A 21,017-nucleotide genomic window follows, 5' to 3' on the forward strand; every position below is an offset into this window, starting at 1 on the left:
CTTCTACCCTAACAGTGATCCAGAGTAACTATTGACTTAGCAATGTTTTGCTGGCTTGGTGCTGGTGTGAGATAAGACCCTGTGCTTAAAACTTTTCTGTGTTCAGAAGGGTGCTATTTTGAAACAATCTGATCGTGACTGCCAGTACGTACAATGCGGAAGTGAGAAAATGCTGAGGAAGTAAAATGAGCTTGTGAATGACACAGAACTCATCAGATCTTAAAGGGAAACTCCAAGGTTTCAAAAGAGCTGTTTTGAACAGCTGATGACTCAGAATAACACCTGTGATACACAAGTCATCTAATACAGGCTAATACAGGCACGGATCCTATATTCAATTCATTATCAAGTGCAATTCCTTTCTGAAGTCAGTAAATGGGACGTGAGAGATACGCATCACTTTCATTTTACAAAGAGGCAGTCAGTGTCTTTGTGCAAGAAAGGGACTTTTTCCAGCGTCACCCAGTGATTTAGCAGCAGAGACCAGGTAAACTTAGTCCTGCGTCTCAGTAATCTGAGTACAGCATATACTGCTTGCGGATTTATAGCCTAAGTCTGAGCACATGATGTTGTGTGGTTTGCAGTATTAGTTTACTTCAGCTTTTGTGGTCACCTTGTTATGTAAGAAATGTAGCTTTTCTCTGGGTGGTGATATACATGTGTGTGTTTATATACACACCCAAGTAAACTGAGTACCAGAGGAAAGGAAAAACCTCAAAGGCAGTTCAAGACAAATTAAAGCATAACCAAATTTTTAGTTCAAATATGCCATGTATGTTACATTAAATATATCAAACATTAATGAACAGTCTTAAAGCAAGTCTTGACTTTGGGGGGCTTTAATGTCATTTTTCTGGCTAGAGCTAAGTCATACGGCTGATAGAACTCTGGTGATAACACTGTATGTCATATCTAAAAAAAGAAGAACATAAAAATATTTCCTTTTTTTAATTTTGTTGCCTCGTAGGCAACTGAGCCATGTTTACGGCTTGTTCCTAGGTGCTCTGAACTGTGCTAAAGCCTGGGCTGTATAACCGTATCATCATTTTCATCAGGGTTGCTTTGGCAAGTAGATGGGAACCAATATGACACAAAGACCAATCACTAACAGGCAAACTATTCTTTCCAGTGGATAATTGTTTTGCTCATCTCCAGGATGAAGAAACTGTGATTTTTTTTTTCCTCCTTTTAATTGCCTATTTTACAGAAAAGCAGCTACACCAACTACAAAACAAGCGCTGTGCTGAGTGATATACAAAGAAATTGAGAGCTTATGCCTGAAAAAATACTGCAAGGTGGGCACAGGGAGAAGCAGGGTTTTAAAAACACAAATTAAGCCAGGAAAGTAGCGGCAACACCAGTTTTGTTATGTCCTAGTTAAGTTTTCTTTAACTCCACAGTCAGGTGGGAGATGGCTTGTTCAAGAAGAGGCTCTGCTACAGGGGAAGAAAAGTGATGTAAGCTGAAGAGAAGCAAGTAAGATGAAAAAGGCAGAGGAAAAGACAGATGTGAATTATGTTGTGTGTCACTATTAGGTTATTTACATTAGGGGATAAGAGAAATGGGTTAGTTAAAAAAAAATATTTTGAAGATGAATTTGTTCTTTCACAGCATTTCCAGTATAATTTTAAAGAAAATGCGGCTTGTCGACCAAATTAGGAGCTGTGTGGGGTTCCCTGGGAGAAAAACCTGGTCCTACCAAACAAAAGAGGAGCTTTGCTTTGTCTTGCCTATGCGGCAGGCACATGCATAAGTGTATTCTGGAGATAGTTAAGCCACCACAGCTTCTCATGTGGAGGTTCTTGGGTTAGGAATGGCTGTCAGCTATGTTCAGCAGCTCAGTTCACAGTGCAATTACCTGGATAGTTGAACTAGCCTAGGTAAAGGATGGTATTTCACAGTATGAGAATTAAGTCCAGGATGGGAAAGCCAGAGACAGCTATAGATGAAAATGGTACTGCCTTTGGCAATTTTTGTACTGTTAAGCTTAAGCCTTAGTGTGGAAATGCCTAATTGACCCTGTAGCTTTAAGCACAGACTGAGCTGGGAGATCAGAGCTTGGTACTCTATTGATACTCTGTGCCTTGCGGTTCTGAGATCGGACAATACACATGGTGAGAATTAAAAAAGGGATAAGAAAAAAGATCACGTGCTTTAGACCTTACATTTCAGACTAAGCAGATGTATATGAGTTGATGTATATTTACTTGAGTAAATTTCTACTGGTTTTGGCTTTTGGGGAGAGGAGGAGGGGATGCTGCTTCCCTGAGGAACTGTCTGTGGCTTTTTGCATTTTTCAGTATTGAACACATTTCTCATTTACAATATAAAAATAATAACTCAGCTGCACATTTTTCATTTTGACAAGTGAAGGCAAAAATAATTGTGCTTTGCATTACTAGGCCAAGATGGTAATACGCTTCTGTTGTCTGGGTTCATTTGTAGTTTAGGTTAAAGAAATTTCTTTGCACTGTGTTGGGTGGGTTGAAAAGCTATATTACGGACCTACCTCTGTTCCCATAACAGTGTCAGTAAAGGCTGAGAGTCATTTTGGCCATGTCTAGACAGTGGTGTAAGACATAATGCTGGCATGTGCCATGACAACCTTCCATTTCAAAACAAGGTCAGTGAGTGCTTTGGCATTGCTACAGGTAATTATCTATCTGAAAGTTGATAGCAGTATCAACAGACAAAATTTTTTATATGGAGTGCATTCAATATGAAGGTGTAATTTAACCAGCTATTTATTTGTTTTACTTGGTAACCCTTCCAGGGTAAAGCAAAAATTGTTTTCTCTTACTCTGCAATGTGACTAGAAGATCATTTCCATGCCAGCAGGGCAAAAGAGTGGCATCACAGACAAGAGAAAATAGCGTATGTTTTCTTTAAGAAATATTTGGCACGCAAAACAGAAAAACCTCTGTTTGAAAATCTGGCAGCTCACCTTAAGCCATCTTAAAACACACGAGCAAGCACATCAGCAACTTCCTGTTGCTGGCAGTGCTGTTCAAGTGTACCCTAACAGTATGGAGAGATAATGCAAAGCCCATCTGGAAAGCATGCAACAGCCTCTTCAGAAGGCACTTTGCCTTGGAACAAATCACATCCTATTGCTCTCAAAAAGCAGAAGACTATGAGAGCAAATTGTCTTCAGAGATTCTGTTCCCATGGCAAGAGATGGGAGATCATCTCCTCCTCCTAAAAACACATGATTCTTCTTTGCATTTGCAGATTTCATGGTGCTGAAGTAAATTGATGCATAAAATATTTTTTTTTAAGTGTGGGCAGCCAGATCACGGACTTGTTAGAACATCTCATGTCACCGCAGGTTGTCTGCAGAAGCAGGAAGAGTGCCTGGATCTCCTCATTGTGAGTCCCGTGCACGGTTCACTACACTATGCACTTCTCTACCTTAAATTTCCTGTGTGCTGTAAAGTGGGGTGAATACATAAGTCTTGTCTCTGCAGCCTGTATTTTTCACAGAATAGAAGTCTAGTGATCGTGAGCATGAAAAGAGTATAGCCTGAAAAGAGCTTGCAAATAACAATTTTTTTTCCAATGCAGTCCTGTCAGAGAACTTGTGATCAAGGGAGGAACTGAAAACAGCACTCTCCGAAGGGACACAAATGCTGTGACATCTGAAAGATCGTTTCAGGAGCAGTTACTGCATTGTAGACGTGCAGAGCCGCATTCCCTACATTTGACAGCTACTCTGTATTTATAGCCCTACAAAAGACTAACTTTTATTTGTAACTTCATTATCAGAATAAAATGTTTGTTTTAGGCGTGACTGCTGCTTCTTTGGTCCTTCTTGCTGAGACCAAATTCTGAGTTACTTTCAGTGAAGCAAGTAGTGAACATGATGAAGTGCTGAGCCTCAGTCAAGCTTCCTTTCTGAGGTTTGTAGTGCTGCTGCAGTTCTGCAAGATAGTGTTCATGCTGATTTGAACCCTGTGGGATAATTGTAATTGGCCTGGGGAGTCTTTAACTGATGGCAAATAAAAAAAGGCACCGTTCTTGGCTGACTCCCACTAACAGATGAAGTCCTTGTAGGATCCCTCTTAGCACTGCTGTCAGATCTGATACCATGGCAAATTACTGTCCAAGTCCTGTGGCTTTGGCTTCTAAGGTGCACCTCAATTCGCTTTTGCTGCCGCCATCTGCAGCATGAATCCCTCGGGAGAGAGGAGTTATGAGGAGTTATGAAGGGGAAGTGCCGATTAAGACCAGAGAGGCAGAAGGGAGAGTCAAGATGAAGGGGTGGAAGCAGAAGGCAAAGTGCAAAATCTATGAGAGCGCTAAGGAAGAAGAGTAACGTGCAAACAGCTGAAGAGAAGGATGACAGAGAAAAGGGTTGGATAGAGTGTTATAACATTCAAGAAGGTACAGCTGAGAAAGAACAATAGAGGAGGAGGGAGTGATAATTGATGTTTTTTTCTCCTTGGAATTCTTCTGTGATGAGTTATCCTAAATATTCTCTTAAGGGAGAGAGGAAGGGAACAAGAGGAAGTGGCTTCCTTAGGAAGATGGGAGGTTCATTTTGCTGTCCCCTTTACGCAGTTCTGACCTCCCATCTCTTCCCCACTCCCCATTATAAGTGTCCTAACTTTTATCAAACTGATTGCCCTACCCATTGAGAGATTTCAGCCCTCCTCCTTAATGCTATAAGGCATTTCCCTCTTCTAGGCAAAACAATCCTGTCTGTGCTTGTAATTGTGTCTGTGTTGTTATGGACAAAGGTCTTTTCATTCCAAGACTGAGTGAGCTATTTTGGCCAAGCACACTGAATGAAGCATTTATTGCTTTCCCTCTAATGCAGTTTCCTTTTACAGGACACTCCATTTTTAAAAAACTGAGATGAAATAGCCCAGGAAATGTTGGACCAAAATATTACAGAAGAGATTGCTTGTCATAGCGTATAAAATATTCCACGATGCTATCCCATAACGGACACTGATACTCTTGCCGAGCCTGAGGTAGATGAGGTTCGAGAGACATACACATTAAAACACACCACTTAAAATAAAACAAATACATTTAGATGAAAAGGCAGCGTGGAAGGCATCCAGTTCTGGAAAGGAGTTTAGAGTGCAGAGAACAGTTTGGTTCATCTCTTTGGGAATAAACAACTTCTATGTGTGCATTTTTCTTAAAGCCTTTGAAATCAGGTTATTTTGGGAAGTATCTATTTAGAGAGATCTGTGTATGCTAAGTAAGCTCACTTATTAATAATTTTGTAATAACTTCACTGGGACTCGATCTTGTGGTGCAAAATACAGGACTTCCTCATGGTAAGTTTCTAAAGAAACAGTGGGGTAAGATAACTCACTGGAAATTACAGATTAAACTAGACATTTGGTCTTCTGTCTCCTCTCGGCTTGCATTATAGCCAATTGGAGTACCTCATCTGTATAGGGCATGAGCCAGTTATCGGCTCTGTGCCTTTTTTATGTGCCCTGCTGAAAGCCTGCTGCATTTCAGTGCTGTGGGGTCTTCCAGAGACAACTGTACCAGCGTGCTTTTGGCACAGTGGGTAGACACAGGCTCGAGGGGAGTCAGTCTGAAACCTGCTATTGCACTACTGTCAACTTTTTTTGAGAAAACTGTGTTACGTGAAAATCAACATACATCAAGAATTTATATGCCGGCATGTTTTGTAACGTGTTTGCTCCCTCTCCACCCAACCTGAGTCTAGGGAATCATGTTCAGGCTTGCATCAGCATGCAGGGTGTCTCAGAAGTACAACTACAGTACTGCTTTTCCAGATGGAGTTCATTGGCAAGTCAGGCTGAAAGATGTGCCTCAAGAGTCGGAACTGGAAGTAGGATTTGTATGTTAATATCAAATTTGGAAATAACCAGGTAGATACACTGCTGGTGCAAACATACATAGCTGTATTCTGCAGCCTCATGCTGGTCTATGGCACTGTATGGATTTACTTAGCTTCATTAGAGATAGGTGAGAAATGCCTGTAAAACCCATGCCAGTGGTGTTTTGAAGTCTGCAGTAACAGCGTGCCATCACTGGGACGGAAGAGACCTGCTGCAGGAAAGGTTCTCAGGTTTTATCTCTGTCTGTCTTAAAACTGTTCTCCCAGGAGGAGGTCAACTGTCAAAAAGCAGTATCAACCCTAAAGTAGGATCAAGTCCTCAGGCTCACATGGCAGCATGCTTTGGCTGGGAGGCAGCTCCTCTGTCTGCCTTCGTCGGTTCCAGCACCCTGAAATGCACAGGGACCGCTCTTCCCTATCTTCCCCTGAGCACTGGTCTCCTCCAAGTACTGCAAAGCCAGACAGCAGCCACATTGTCCCTCCGAGACAGTGCAGCGTGAGCACCCTTCCCCTCTTGTATCCTTGTTTTATCCCACATTTTTAGTGCAAGTAACTTGGACTGTATTCTTAGAAGAACTGAGATTAAGTAGTGGAATTATTAGTTCTGATAACCCCATGATCTTCTTTACGTTGAACTGCAGAGCCCCTGTCTTCATACGTTCATTTACAGAATTACTTGAGGAGCTATGTGCTTTCTCAGTATGAGAAATTATGCTGCTTCTTCAAACGAGTTCACCAAACAAGGGCAAACTTCCATTGCAAGACGGAAGTTGGAGGAGAGGGAAAACCGAACAGAGGATGTTGGACAAGTTAACAGCTAACAGGACTCTCCCTCTAAGACTGATTCAAATATGGAAAGTGTACGGATCTTACATGCACATATAGCATATTTCATTCCCCTTTATTTGTTAAAGGAACTCCTCCTAGTTGAATGACTTTGAGCTAATGTAATATTTGTGGAAACCTAAGCATTTTGCATTTCCTATATTCAGGGAATGAGGAGAGAAAGGGCATCTAATTTTTTCAACCTCAATGTTTCCGTTACGGAGTCTGATATTTTGTTTGCTATTTATGTTGTGGGGAAAAATTCCTTTTGAAGATAGTAAGAATCCTGAAGTCTGCAAATAGTAGCGAGTTGTCATATATATAGTGTCTGTACAAAATTAATTTCTGCACATTGAAAGCATGAACTTTAATAAACACAAACCTCACAGTAGTGTAAAAGGCAAATAAAGCCTTATATTTTAAATGGGAAACAAATGAAGAAAATCTTTGCCAACTTTATCCAGCTCTGCCCAACTGGTAGGCACTAACAAAGGTTTACTTTTCTTTTTGGAAGAGATGCTTGCTGGGGAATGAAGAAAACACTGTGCTGTGGGAAGGATAAACCAAGACAGCTGTTTAAATTGCTTACTGTAGTATTAAGCTGTTCTTTGTACTTTTGTTTTATTGTTTGTGCATTTTTTTCTGTAGTTGCCTAACATTGGCTGGTGTATGAAGATACAAAACAAATGGATGGAATTATATTTGTGCACATGGCTTAATTCTCCACATGAGCAGGCAGTGGAAGAAGAGAAGAGGTTTGAGATACTCTGCCTGGTTTAATCATTGTAAGCCTGGCTGGGCAAAGGGAGCTTTGCTTGTTACTAGGATAGCAATCATGGAAACAAAAAGCAGTCTAACAGAAGCTAGCTTGTGCATTGATACTCGCCGAGAGAGACACCAGAGACATCAATCTTTGTTGTTCAAAGTATAAATGGTTCACAGGAGGTCAAGCAGTAATTTCTGTCTTAAAATAATGCTGCACATTTGCCTGCCTTATGCAGACTCGAAACCTTCTTTTAACAGTCTATCAATTAAAAGCAGACAGTTAGACAAACTATTGTCGAGCTAAATGATAGAATAAAGGTCACTGAATTTCAGGGTAAGGGTGGCTCAAGCTCAACCTCTCCTGAAAAAAACATAAAAAGAGAATTGATTCATTACAGGCACTTACTCTGGGAAATATGATAGTCAACAGTGAAATTCCCACTGCGTCCCGCAGCAATAATGTAATTATATATGCCACCTGGAGAGGGAAAACCTAAGAAATGATAATGCCAAGTTGAGTCTGCCACCTTAAGCCTGTTCTTTTGTGCATTAGTGTGTCTTTAATAATGTGACATATTGTTTCTCTTCTAGAATATATTGGGCAATTTATTCTACACTCTTAGATATGCTGTGTGTTCTGTACTTCAAAGAACATCAAGCCATTCTTTATCTACTTCATCAATGACAGGCAAGTTTGTATCCTGCTTTTAATGATGCCACACATGCATTTTTCCAGAGACAAGGCATGTTTGGGAAAGAACTGCAGAGCACAGCTCAGCAGAAGATTCAGGCTCCCATCAGATTAGGGTATTGTGGTGGTTGTTTATCAGGCTGTTACTCTTTGTATCATGACTTTTACCTTCTCATAGGCTTTAGCTGTAGGACGCTAACATGAAGACCATTTGCTGCTAACTCAGTGTTAGATGCTGACTTCTCTGTCTTCTGTACCAGGGACACAGGGAGGGTGGGATGACCATGCGCCATCAGCCTCGTTGGGATGGATGGGTGTAGTATGTGCTTTGGCCCTCAGGGTGGGGAGGGCCCCCACCCTTGCATTTGTTTCTCAGTTATCACCGTGGTTCTATCTCCTTTGGCGCTTTTCAGAACGCCCAGGCTTAGCATTTGTGTATCGGAATATTTCAATACGGGCAGAGGTATGCGATCATCAAAGCTGATGAGACACACCAGGGGGTAAACTGCAAGCCAGAAAGGGTATAAGCTGAAGCTGAAGGATACACTCGCTCTCCTTTCTGTGCCTAAATGATGCTGGTGAACAGAAACACCAGTCTGGTGCTATGGTAAGAGCCTATGATGAAACTTGTGGGCAAACGCTTCTTTCTGTGCTTTTGCAGAAAACAACGCAACCCCTCTGTCTTCTGTGATTGGTTAGCAGCATTAGTGTTTCTGAATAGCAAAACCACACTTACGGGTTCGTTGGTCTCTGAGTTATGCAACTTACCTCATTTCAGATGAACAATGTTTTCATTTAATAATAGAATATAGCTTTGAACCTCAGACATAGTTGCAGAGAAAAGGAAGAAAACCTGTGCCGCAGTTAACTGTCCCCAATTGTTTTCTGTCATGCAGGTTTTTAGTGTCTACTGGTGTTGACTTCTGTCGCAAACATGTACACGTTTCACCATGGATATGGAAATGTTTAAGTTGATGACTTTTATTATGTTCTCCCCTCTCTCAAAAAGCTGAGTTCATATCATTGCACAAATGGCAAGTTAGCTCCTCACACCTAATTTTCTATTATACAAGAGTTATACAGCACTGAAAGAAAGAACTTATTTCTTCTTCTCTGGAAAAAGAGGTAACTTGCAAATCTTTGTATCAATATCTAAAATGTGCAAAACATTTTATTCATTTAGCCTTCATGGATGGGTTCTGCAGGAATAAAGGCCTGTATCCCATTTTTGTAGACTACTCAGAAGTCATATCACGAAGCTGTGAATTTGGCCACACAGTTGTTAAAAGAAGTGCATCATAGTGTGCTTTTCTAGTAGACATAGGTACCTTCAGTAGCAAGCCTATGCTAAGGCAGTCTAGGCTGTGTATTCTTCCATGTCCTAAAGCATTTTATGTATGAAAGCATAGTGTTCACAAATGGAAACTGAAGTCATTGTCTCATCTAAGAGAAGATCTAAGGCTGACAGAAGCCCAACTTTCTGTACCTTATCTAAGGAAGAATATATTCCCAGCTTAATATATATTACAGAAAGGGAACTTTCGCAATGCAATGTACCAAATGCTACATTTGATCATCCAGTGTTACTCCTGGTCCAAACAAGTAATTGAAGAAGTGAAGATGATGGTAGCAATAGTGATTCCCTATACTGTTGCCTGCACTTACAAGCCATGTGACTGCATGTGTTCCATGCAGAAAGACCATTACAGCTGAACTGCTTTAGCAGACTCAAAGAGAACCATAATTAAGGCCGAAAAGTTGTCCATATCTTAGCTCTGGACAGCTGTCCATTTCAATAAAAGAAGTGTCAAAGGCAAAAGAGGGAAAACGTGCTCAACCACCCTTTGTGCTTTAGCAACGTCTCCCTTACGATCTTTAACTACTAAACTTCCCAGCTTCTAACTTCTTAGAGACCGGTGCAGTTTCTCAAGCTGTTTGGTAGATATAGACCGTAACAGGTGCTGTAACCATAAGCTTCTCACAGCCCACGTTGTAAGTAAGTCCAGATTTGGTCATGCGCAAGGCTGCTGTTGCCTTCTTTTGTAATGCTATTTCACCACAGATATTTAAGCATAGATGCAACTGTCAGTAAGCACCTCTTGGTGATGGAGAAAATCAGGAGGATATGTAGGAAGGTTCTGTTTTCCTAGGTCACAGGCCGTGTTTTTCATTCCCACATAACTCAGAGTTATTAACTGAAAAGTGTCTGGCTTCATAAGGACAGCGAGGCTTGAAAATGCTTTTGAAAATGCCACTTACTGAAGCAATGAATCCAAACTAAATGAAGCTCAACTGTGACATTTCTTCTCATTTCTCAAACTGCATCTAATGTAAGAAAGCTAAGAGAACAGTAGCACTGCTTCCCTTAATAGAAGACAAATCCCCCCAACAGGTTTTGCTTTTAAATAAATGGACCAATTTTTGGAAAAATGTTTACATCTTAACACTGTTTAAAAATTCTAGCACACACAGACATGTGTTCTGCAGATACACGAGCTGTTTAGGTAAACTAGAATATTTATACAATAATATTAGAATATATTGTTGTATGAAGTATAATTTGGTGACTGACACTGATTCATCTAGACTTTGAAAGTGAACCACACCAGATGCTAAAAAGGAGAACGTAAACAATATATATGGAAATAATGAAGGCACTTTCCCCATTACCTGGAAGGAAGCACTAAAGTTAATAGTGCTCATTAATGACTGAATAATTTATCGAGCTGCTTGAGGTAATTGCGACTCTTCTTGTTATCAAAATAGACATCTCCTTTGCATGTACCTAAGCTCTTAATCTCCATAACCTTAGTGGCAAAGAGTTCTACAGGTTAGTCCAGTGTTATATACATACATGCAATATTATTTCTATGTGTATTTGTGTATATCTGCTGTTGTATATTCATATCTTTTTCCAGAAGCAGTTTAAACTATCTGCTTCTGGGTTTAATTGGCTACCTTATTTTTGGAATAGAAATACAGAGCATGCTAAATAAATATTGTTATTTTATTAATTGTTTTATATATCAATACCAGGGTCATAGCCTCATCAACATTGCCCAGACCAATCTTTACTAACTTTCCTCAACTAGTTTTTTCCTGGGGTATCAACAGTAATGCTAACAGATACTAGCTATGGATATAGTTGCCCTACATTTGGATGTGGCACTTTGCTGATTGATTTTCTAGACATTTGGGTTTGATATAGGGCAGGACAGCAATAAATATGAATAAACATGCAATAAATAAACATGAATGCCATGCTACTCTCCAGGTATATCCACAGGGAACAGGGGAAAATTATCTCTTTGATCACAGATGAAGTGCTTGAACAAGAGTTTGAATAAAGACTTTGCCTTGATGGATTTAATTAAATCAGTTTAGAAACTGCTTGAGCAGTGTGCATACTGCAAGGATTTAATTAAGCTCACTTCTAAACCAGTGCTGCTACACTGGGGCAAATGTGAGCACCCAGAATTCAGTCACTATAGGCACTGGCAAATGTTTGAAATCAGCTACTGTGTAACAAAATTACAGATGACAATCGTGACTAACATCCTGGGCCAGCTGGCATCTTCTTGTCTGATCCCGTGTTTTCAGGAATAGTCAAAAGTTGACAGCTTTTAACTGTGGACAAAATGAACTAGAGATGATGCAGCATCTTCTTGAGGCAGGAGGTCTGGAATAATGATATCACAAAACCGGTCATAATGCTAAGCAGTTTTTGATAATTCTGCCTGTAAGATTTAGGGGACGAAAAAAAAAAAGAGTAGAATTTAAATGCCAAAAACCTGTGCCTGGTATGTTTGAAGGTCTAGAGGTGAGTAGGAATTGCTCATGAATGATGAATCACTTGCTGCCAGCGAGCCAGGCTCTGCTGGTTGCAGTCTAAAGTGCTCATGCCTTTTTGTTTCTTTCTGCTCTAGTCAGCACTAACCGTGTTGACGTGGGCAGTGCCCAGGTTTTGTTCATGGCTCATTGGATTGCTTTTACTCATCTCCTCTCAAGGACACTGCAAGTCTTAATTCATCACCCTTCGTAAAGATTAAAAGTGTTACTATTGTTTGGTGACACTCTAATTAAACAATAATGACTAGGTGCAGGCATTTCCTAGAGACTCATAAAAGGCTGGAAGGAAGTGATGGGCCAAGATCTTACAGAGAAATTGCTATTGCAATTGTGAGCTGAGAAAAAACAAGGGAAAATATGCAGAAAGGATTTTTTTAACGGATTACACAATTTTATTGGCATTGGAAAGCCAATGCATGCTCTGAAAAGAATGTATGTCCTGAAAGCCTGTCAGATTGTTTTAATCATCTTTCAACACCCTAGCCAGCTTAAAAAGTGAACTTGAAAAAGATTTTATGCTTTTGCTGGGTTTAGCTCACAGTCCCTCCTTCCAAACATATCCTGTCACAAATATTTATTTATGGGCCTGTGCTGGTATTTCAGCCACACGAGTCATTTTTCCTTCTACTGTTAAAACTAGTTTTCATGTGTTTCAAAAGCTAACCTATACCACTTTAGTGACTTTTCAATAAAAATTGGAACAATTTCCTCAGTAAAGTCAACTTTACAGCAGTTTGAAGGCCCATTCCAACCCAGCATAGAGGAACATGAGAGCAAATGAAAGCAACTAGCACACTGCAGGCTGGAACCATTGATTCTTAAGTTCTGTGACATCTTTGTTACATGTCACATTAAATTGGATTGAGTTCGTGTTTCCTTGCCCTCAATGCATATGTAGAAATACAGAGTTGAGAAGAACCTACTCAGCTCCTCTCCCACCATGCACTAAGGCACATCACGTATATCTGCAACTCAACTTTAATCTTTGCTGAGCTGATACTTGTCTATTTACCCTTTAAAAAAAACCACAAATGAAACATTGAAAAGTTTAAAGCTTCCACAACCTTTTTGATAGGGGTACTGCATTTAATGAGTTTTCTTCTGTTGCTTCCTTACCCTATTTATCGCAAAGGTTTTCCCCCTGTCTAGTTTAAATTTTCTCTCCTGCAAGTTAAGACAAATTATTCTTGTCTTCCTAGTAGTAAATATTGAGAAACATTGATCAACTTCTTGTAATTAACAACTTTTCCATCGCCAAAAATTAACTCACTCCTTTCTCCTCTTCTCCAGAGTAATACGTCCTGTTTAACCTTTCTTCAGAGGACGTATTTTCTAAACTTGTTGTATTTGCTGCATTTCTCTGAACTAATTGATGCAAAATAACTTGTCTTAATGTGGGAGACCCAAAATGGGATGTGGTACTTCATCTGAATCTTCAGCAGATTAATTACCTTCATGTCCTACAGATGTCACTTCTTTCAGTACGTGCTGGACTGAATTTTGCCATTGTTTCTATATTGCACCTTTCTGTTCAGACTGTGAGCTGCAGTAGCCCTTAGACCCTTTTTGACAGACCTGCTGCTTTGTCAGGCATTTCTAATTTTGTACTTAAGAATTTTTCTTCCTCTTCCCCTTAGCTTTTGCATTTGTATTTATTGAATCCAATCAGGTTATTTTCAGACCGTTTCTCCATTTCTAAAGACCCCTCTGAGTCTGGATTCTCCCCGCCAAATTACTTCCAGCTCCTCTCAGGTACTGAGTCATCAAAACAGTTTGGAAGTGTACATTCTTCCGCCATCCAGGCTATCCAGTAATTTCAAATAAAATCCATTCCAGCAGAGATACTGCGTGCCCCAGTTCACAGTTGAACAGGCGATGGTAGCCGTAACATGAGTTCCTCCACATATTTATAAAATCCTTTAAAATGTTTCCATCTCACATTGTTTCCTTACATGTTACGGCTACCATCGCCTGTTTAACTGTGCCCCAGTTCACAGTTGAACAGGTGATGGTAGCCATAACATGAGTTCTTCCACATATTTATAAAATGCTTTAAAATGTTTCCATCTCAGATTTTTATATTGTTTCCTTACTAAGCTGCCCATCTTTCCAGTGCATCAGAAAATTTTGCTGCTAAGTCTGTCACATACCTTTCAGAAGTCATCAGGTGTCCTGCAGTCCTGTATTCCTTTACTTACTCTCCCAAGGTCCCATCCGTAATTGTTGTGGTAATTAATTAAGTTTTCTGAAGTCCCTCACCTGTGCTTTGCCCCTACTACTCCTTTCTTTGCATGGTGAACTTAATTGTTTTGTGATCACCTTCATTCAAGACACTTCACTCTTCTAGATTTACAACTACCTTCAACACATTATTCAAAACCAGATCCAACATAGTTCTTCCCCTAATAATCTTCTCTGCTTTCCAGAACAGAAAGTTATTCCCATCTTGTGCCAAAGGCTTATCTATCCTATTTAATATGCACTTGGGCTGCAGAGCATGAAATGACAGTCATTAGGATATGCAATAGCTCCGTCTCCGTCTTTTTGCATAGCGGAACAATGGACAGCCTATTTCAGGAAAGGCTATTGCAACATCATGAACAATTACTGCAGTATTTCTGTACCTGCTTAGATCTGGCATAAACTTGCAGCAATTCTCTTTTCTCCATCTTTCCCACTACTGTTATGGCATGTAACCTCAACTACGCTAGAGGCAGATAAAATTCTTCCCTTTCCTTAGCCTGGATGCAAATGCTATTGGCTAAACAACTCACAAAAGTCTTGGTGATTTTTCTAACCGAACAAAAGTAGAACTAGAGTTCATATCTCCACAGTATTTGAAATGTATTTTCAGCAAACAGCTTGTGAGTGTAAATAACCTGTCTGCAAAATTAAATTATAAGCAACACAACTGTCTTTATAAGTGGGCTTTTAAAGGTACGAGTCAGCCAGCAATGACATCTGTGGTTATCGTAGTTAAACCATTTCAGTGTTTTAATGTGCATCGGCACGAAGACTGTTCAGTTGTGACCCATAAGACATTCTTTCTTCCCAGGCTCTCAGTTCCAAGGATTTTTTCCCCTCCCTTCAAAATTATAAGACTATATAAAGAAGGAAGTATTTTTAGCATAAGGACTGATGACCAGGGATATTTTTGCAACTCTTTAAGACTCAAAAAATACACAGGGGAAAAAGGGCCATTGCTGATTTTATAGAACAACTGTAACAGTAAAACATATGTCTGCAAATAAGGTAAAGGGAAAAAGATTTGAAATAAAATTATTTCTTGAACCTCAATGGCTGTGGCTTTTTCATGACTTTTTACTGCTACAGGTAGTTTTGGGGAGTACCAATGCCTCTGGGGGTTTTTGGTGACGCTTGGATTTTTTTTGCGCTATTAAGTAATGTATCTACATCTCAAATGTACTTCAATGAAGGATGCTATATTCTAATTTGTATGCTGCTGAAATTAAGATATCATTGAGACTTGCCATTTGTGCTTGACCTTCACGTTTTGTCCTTCTTTTTATGTCAATAGCAGTTGTAGAAGCATGAGAGTAGCATTAGTGTTGGAATTCGGGCATTTGAGTTTTCTTGTAACAAAGTTTAGCTTTCAGGAAGGGGAACATTGTGCCACCAGTCAGATCTCTGTCGACTGTCAGCAGGCTTTTTATAAACCGTGTACCACGGTTTAAGAATTGCTGAGAAAGGCCATGTGATTTAGTCACATGCCTAACTTCTCCAAGGAAGAAAGTCACTTTCTAAGGCTTATTCATTAAACAAGTTAGGATGGTGCCCTTCCTTTGAAAGGCTGCACAGAGCACACTTCATTCCTATAAGAGAAACTTCTTAGGTATCTTTAGGACTGCTAAAGTTAGTTGTTAAAGCAAGGGTGAAATCAGGTTTTGTGTGTAAGAGAGAATGAAATCAACTAGACTGCTGGTGAGCTGGGAATAACCAGAAACATGGACAATAGAAGGCAGGGAAGAGTTCAACTTCAAGAGGTCAAATACGGATCTAAGGCCACTCTTACAAAGCGAGCACGAATATGTTACCCTATCAAACAAAGCAAGAGTCCTGATCATCAGGACAAACATAGGAGACTTTTTTTCCAGAAAGGAAACAGATTATTATTAATGTAAAGCAATTTACCAGGTCAAGACGCAAACAATTCCGAGCCCATTATAACTTCTTTCCTATTACTTCCTCTAGGATTTGTACTTAGGAGTCTTACAAACACATCTGCCTTTATGTTTCCCCCACTTTCTGTGGCTGTTTTGAACCGGCAAGGGCTGTTGTATCAACAAGCAGTTTATATTTTGTTTGGTCCCAACGCCGGCTGTAGTACAAATGACCGAATCTTGCCTTGCAATAAAAGACTCTTGACCTCAGGGTCAACGAGAGTTGCGCTGGGTGTCACCGAAGCTGATGTCAGCTATTTGTACCTTAAGTATTTTCACCAGCTCGCTCCTCAGTTTGTTTCCATTTTAATGTCAGAAATCAGTGACTTAGTTGTTTTCCACAGCTCCTTTTGTTTCTCTCCTAATTAGAATAGCTGACAGAATCCAAAACGAATTAAAATTTGTCTCTGTTCACAAGGTCAATGCAAAGCCTCTACCGCTGCTTAGATCTTCAAAACCGGAAGAGATGTCAGAGAATGCACTTGCTTTCTAGCTGATTTGTGCCATCCCTTTGCAGTAAGTGATTCCAGTCTTTTTCTTTCTTTGTTTCCGCCCCCCCCCCGTCAACATATTTTCCATGCCAACATGTTTCACAACATACCAAAATCTTTCTGCTATTTTGTATATATAACTAAGCAAACAAAAAAAGCCCTTCATTACTACTACTGCCTCTGAGATGTGGAGCTGGGATATGACTTGATCCTAGAAAAAAGCAAAACCAAATCCAAACCAGTTGTCTCCTGGGGTTTTCTTAGGTTTTATCTCATCATAAACATTCTGTCTGGTTTTAGTAACTGTGTCTGAAACAGACTCTAGCAGGGTCAGCAGTATGAGACTAAGACACAGAATTTACTAAGATAGGAAGACTGGATAGCTACTTCTCTGTGTAAAATGATGTTTCTCACGGCTCCCAGGGGACCAGAAGGAAAACAAACATGTAACAACGAGGTGATAAGAGGGGAGAAAGAACTGAAAGTGCTTATAGGGAAACCCTTCTCTCTGGCAGTGCTTTGTTCACACTGACTGAATTATTACAAAATAGAAAATAACCCTCACATACCCAAATAAGGACAAAAATAATTTACTGCAGTAATTGTTGAACAATTGAGAGTCTGTGTTACAAGGACAGGGATCTGTGTGTTATAAATGAAGGTGAAAAAGAAAGAAGTGACACTTAAAAAAAAAGTTTTAATATGTAAAAAACATATTTCTAGAAAACTAGTATTTGTTTTCTTTCATTTCTAACACTCAGCTTGGGTAATTAGAATGAAAAGAGTTTGTCCAGAAACAGCAAGAGACATTTCCAAAACAACACTCACACAAAGAAAGTTTTCCACTTCTATTTTGCCTTAATAACCACTTTCTGTAAGGGATATTGAACATTTTTGCAGGAAGCTCTTTTATTCTCACGGGACTGATTTAAAACCAATTTATGTATCGTACAGAGGAAAGAGTTCGGAGTAGGGAGAGATGTAAGGAGAGAAATGCTTAAGGAACAGTAATCAAGGTAAAGGCATTTGAACTATTCAGCAGTTTAAAGAGGATTAAATCATCACGTTTCAAACTCCAAGCACATGTGAAATATCTGATGTTTCATGTTCAAATAGTGTTCTCAGCTAGAACTTTCCTCCGTAAATCTTCAGAGTATTTTATAATGGAGTAAATAATCACTACACTAATTTTATAGATGGGAAAATTCTTCATATATGGAGGTGAAGCAGAATACTTAAAGCTGCCTTATCCTGATTTTATAGACGTAAAACTTTTCTGTGTACTGAGGTGAAGCAGCATGCTTAAGGCCATCTAGCAGCCAGGCGTCAGGAGGGGGACCCAGATTTCAAGCACTCTGAAATAAAGTCATGGACACATGATCTGACACAAACTATGACTCTTGCTATCTTGACACTGAGAATACAATTACTGTTGTCTGAAAAAACCCAAAACTCTTGAGGTTTGCTTTTGTGAAACTAACTGTGAGAGAAGTTTCAAGATGCATATCATGTGCAGAATAAAGACAGTAAGTGGAATAGTTTATGTGCCATTATAGATCTGCCATTATGTAATTATTAACAAAGGAATAACGTATAAGCATTTTAGACCCCAGGCAATAAAAGAAAGGAAGCAGCAAGACATACCAATATTGTGATGGAGACATACACAGCATGTGACTGGGACTTTTTTGTTTTCTCTCCTGTTTTCATGCAGTGAAAGTTCATTGTTGACTCCACAGCCATAAAAAGCAGAAGCTAACCTTTATTGCTTTTTTATTTTTTTTTTTATAATGAAAGCTTAATAACTCCTATGATTTCATGATTCATCAAGTTGAAGGTTTAAGAAAAAAACATTGTGTAGCACCCTCCTACCCCAATAATCATAACTGATATCCTGGCTTCAGTGCAGCCTCTGCATTAAGATCCCCCATCTCCTCCACCTTTGTAGCTGATCTCTCCTCACTTTAGGATTCATACTTCTGATTTTCTGTTCTTTGCCACTGGATTTTTCTTCAGACCATCTACTGTTTTACATCAGCCAGGAAATAACATTGCTTGTGGGTACTTTCAAAGTTTTCTGTTGTTTTTTTTAAGTAGCGCAAAGACCTTTCTGATCTGTTTGTCACACCGTCAAGCATGTGTTGCATTAAATAGGTTGGTATTACTGCACGTATTCCAGGTGCAGGAGACTGAAGCATCCCTGCTCTGCTTGAACCAAATGAGAGGTTTCATTTCAGTAAGGGGGAGCAAAGTTTACTTTGGGTTTCATACCCTGAGTGAAAGAAGTATCACAACTCTTCCCTTCTGGAAATTAATGTATCTTCTAGAAATGTCAAAATGCTGTTCTGCTCAGGTGAGGAATTAAATCAAAGTTAGTGGGCCTATTCACATATTCAAAATTATCACTCATTTATCTGCTTGGAGGATCAGGCCCATATTTTTTAAGTGGTCTGTCAAAACGTCTCTATTATTCAACTTCATTGACCTACACTTAATAAAGGGAATCGTTAACACAAAACCTCCTCACAACATGCTGGTGTCTTATAGAAAAACACCATTTGGGTGCCAAGTTTGCAACTAAATGGGCTGTGGAACACCGCAAGGTAGCTGCGGCGAGGCTCTTTGAGATTACTCAAGAGACTACTCAGTTCTGTGGCCACCTATGCATTCACGACCATAACTCGGTGTACAATACCGGTATTTGCCAGCGAAGCCTAGTAGTTGACCTCTGTGTCCTCTAGTATGTCAAGACAGAGATTAGTAGCGTTAATCCCTGTATAACAAGAGTGCTCATTTTGTCCGGCCTATAAATAACTGAAGCAATAATTCAATCTCTTACTTTAAAAAGAACAAAAATACATGGGTGGGTATAGGGACCTCCAAAACAAATGAAAACTAACCAGCTAACCTAAAAGCCAAGCCTACCCTTTTGCAGTGAATTTTAGCAAATACATTACTTTTACTAAGGATGGCCAAAATTGCATTACTCACCCGCACTAAACTTATGTGCTTTTAACCTAGCTGCATTTTTTCTCAAAGACATAATTAAAAGCATGTATCTAAGGATTGCAGGCGTATATCACTGTAAGAATGCCCTCATTAACGAAATGCTGCTGATCGTGCCATTCCTCTCACAGTACTCTGTTCCTTTCATCTGCAGTCAAAATGCCTTTCTCTTCTAAGGAAAACTGTGAATTAGTCTCTATATGCTGCTGAAAAATTGATCTCCCGTAACTGAAAGGATGGCAATGACTACAGAAAGGGGACTACTAACGCAAATAGCTGTATCAGTGCATTAAATGTATGACAAGTTGTCACTTCAATAGACTCATATTGTCATTTTGTTACCGACTGCAACTACAGCAGTATGATTAAGTCAAAAGTAATTTGATTACTGAAATGTTATCCCAAAGATTTAAGCTTCTGACTTCTCCAGAGGTTTTACTGAACTGATGGCCGCCATTGGTATCCCTCCAGAACCTAGGTGTTTGGTGTGAAAGGCTGTGTTGTTAAATTCCCACTGTAGAAGTCAAAAATGCAGCTTCATACATTCATATGAGAGACTGAGAGGAGATCCCACACCAGTTTTGTTTGTAGCGTATGATTCATTCCGTAAGGGGAAAAAAAATGCACGAGTACCTCGTTTGCATTTGCTCAGAGGGGACTACCCAAGGAAAGCAGGCTTGGAATGAAGTTACCTTTTCAGTGACTCTCATCTCTCACCATTTTTGGATGACTAGAATCACTGTTTAAGTACAAAAACTGGATGTCATTGGCATTGCGGACAGTTTGAAATTGGGTTTCAGTCAGAATGCAAATTGTAATTGGAAATTTGAGATAAACGATTTGGAAGTGTAGGGGGTTTCACAAGTGTTGTCTGTAGGAAACTGTGACCGATATTGCCTTCAATAGCCACGCTTGCCACCTAGCAGCACGGCAGTAACAACATACCTTACAGCCAGTGGTTCCCTGGCTGCTGTGGCTCTGTGCCTTTCCAATCAACCCGACAAACTTAAGCGAGGGACAGCGGGACACGGGACTTCCTGCGGTTTGGAAACCGTTTTTCAAATACAGTTCTTGTTTTCCTGAAAATTTCACAGGTGAAACAAAGCTAGTGTTGGAAAATTCCCAGGGTTGCTTTGTCAATGTCTATAGGGAAGATGTCCACAGCGGGTACATTTCACGGCAGGAAATTTACAGCTGATGTTTTCCCGTCCAGATCCATCCTTTTACCACTTTCCAGTCAGTTACCTCCTAACCTCTGCTGGGTGCATGCGTGAAGACCCGCCACTGGCCAAGCTACACTTGTCAGCAACGCTTTTTACAGCGATTTCCCCTACTGGAAGCACTCTACGGACCCCAGAGGGTCTATAGGCAACCGCTGG

The 21,017-nt window shown here is 39.9% G+C and overlaps 1 protein-coding gene across 6 annotated transcripts in view; it reads left to right on the forward strand.

The window, feature by feature from the left end:
- Positions 1-21,017, forward strand: part of BMP2K (BMP2 inducible kinase) — a 126,635-nt gene that overhangs the window by 38,064 nt on the left and 67,554 nt on the right. The window contains exon 1 of one of the 6 annotated variants that reach the window (XM_049815558.1): positions 16,589-16,657. The exons of the other annotated variants lie outside the window; for them this stretch is intronic. The gene's annotated coding sequence lies outside the window, so the exon portion shown is untranslated. Of the gene's footprint in view, positions 1-16,588; positions 16,658-21,017 lie in introns of those variants that run through there. 6 annotated transcript variants of the gene reach the window in all.

Source organism: Accipiter gentilis, chromosome 12 (genome assembly GCF_929443795.1).
Source record: "Accipiter gentilis chromosome 12, bAccGen1.1, whole genome shotgun sequence".
NCBI lineage: Eukaryota > Metazoa > Chordata > Aves > Accipitriformes > Accipitridae > Astur > Astur gentilis.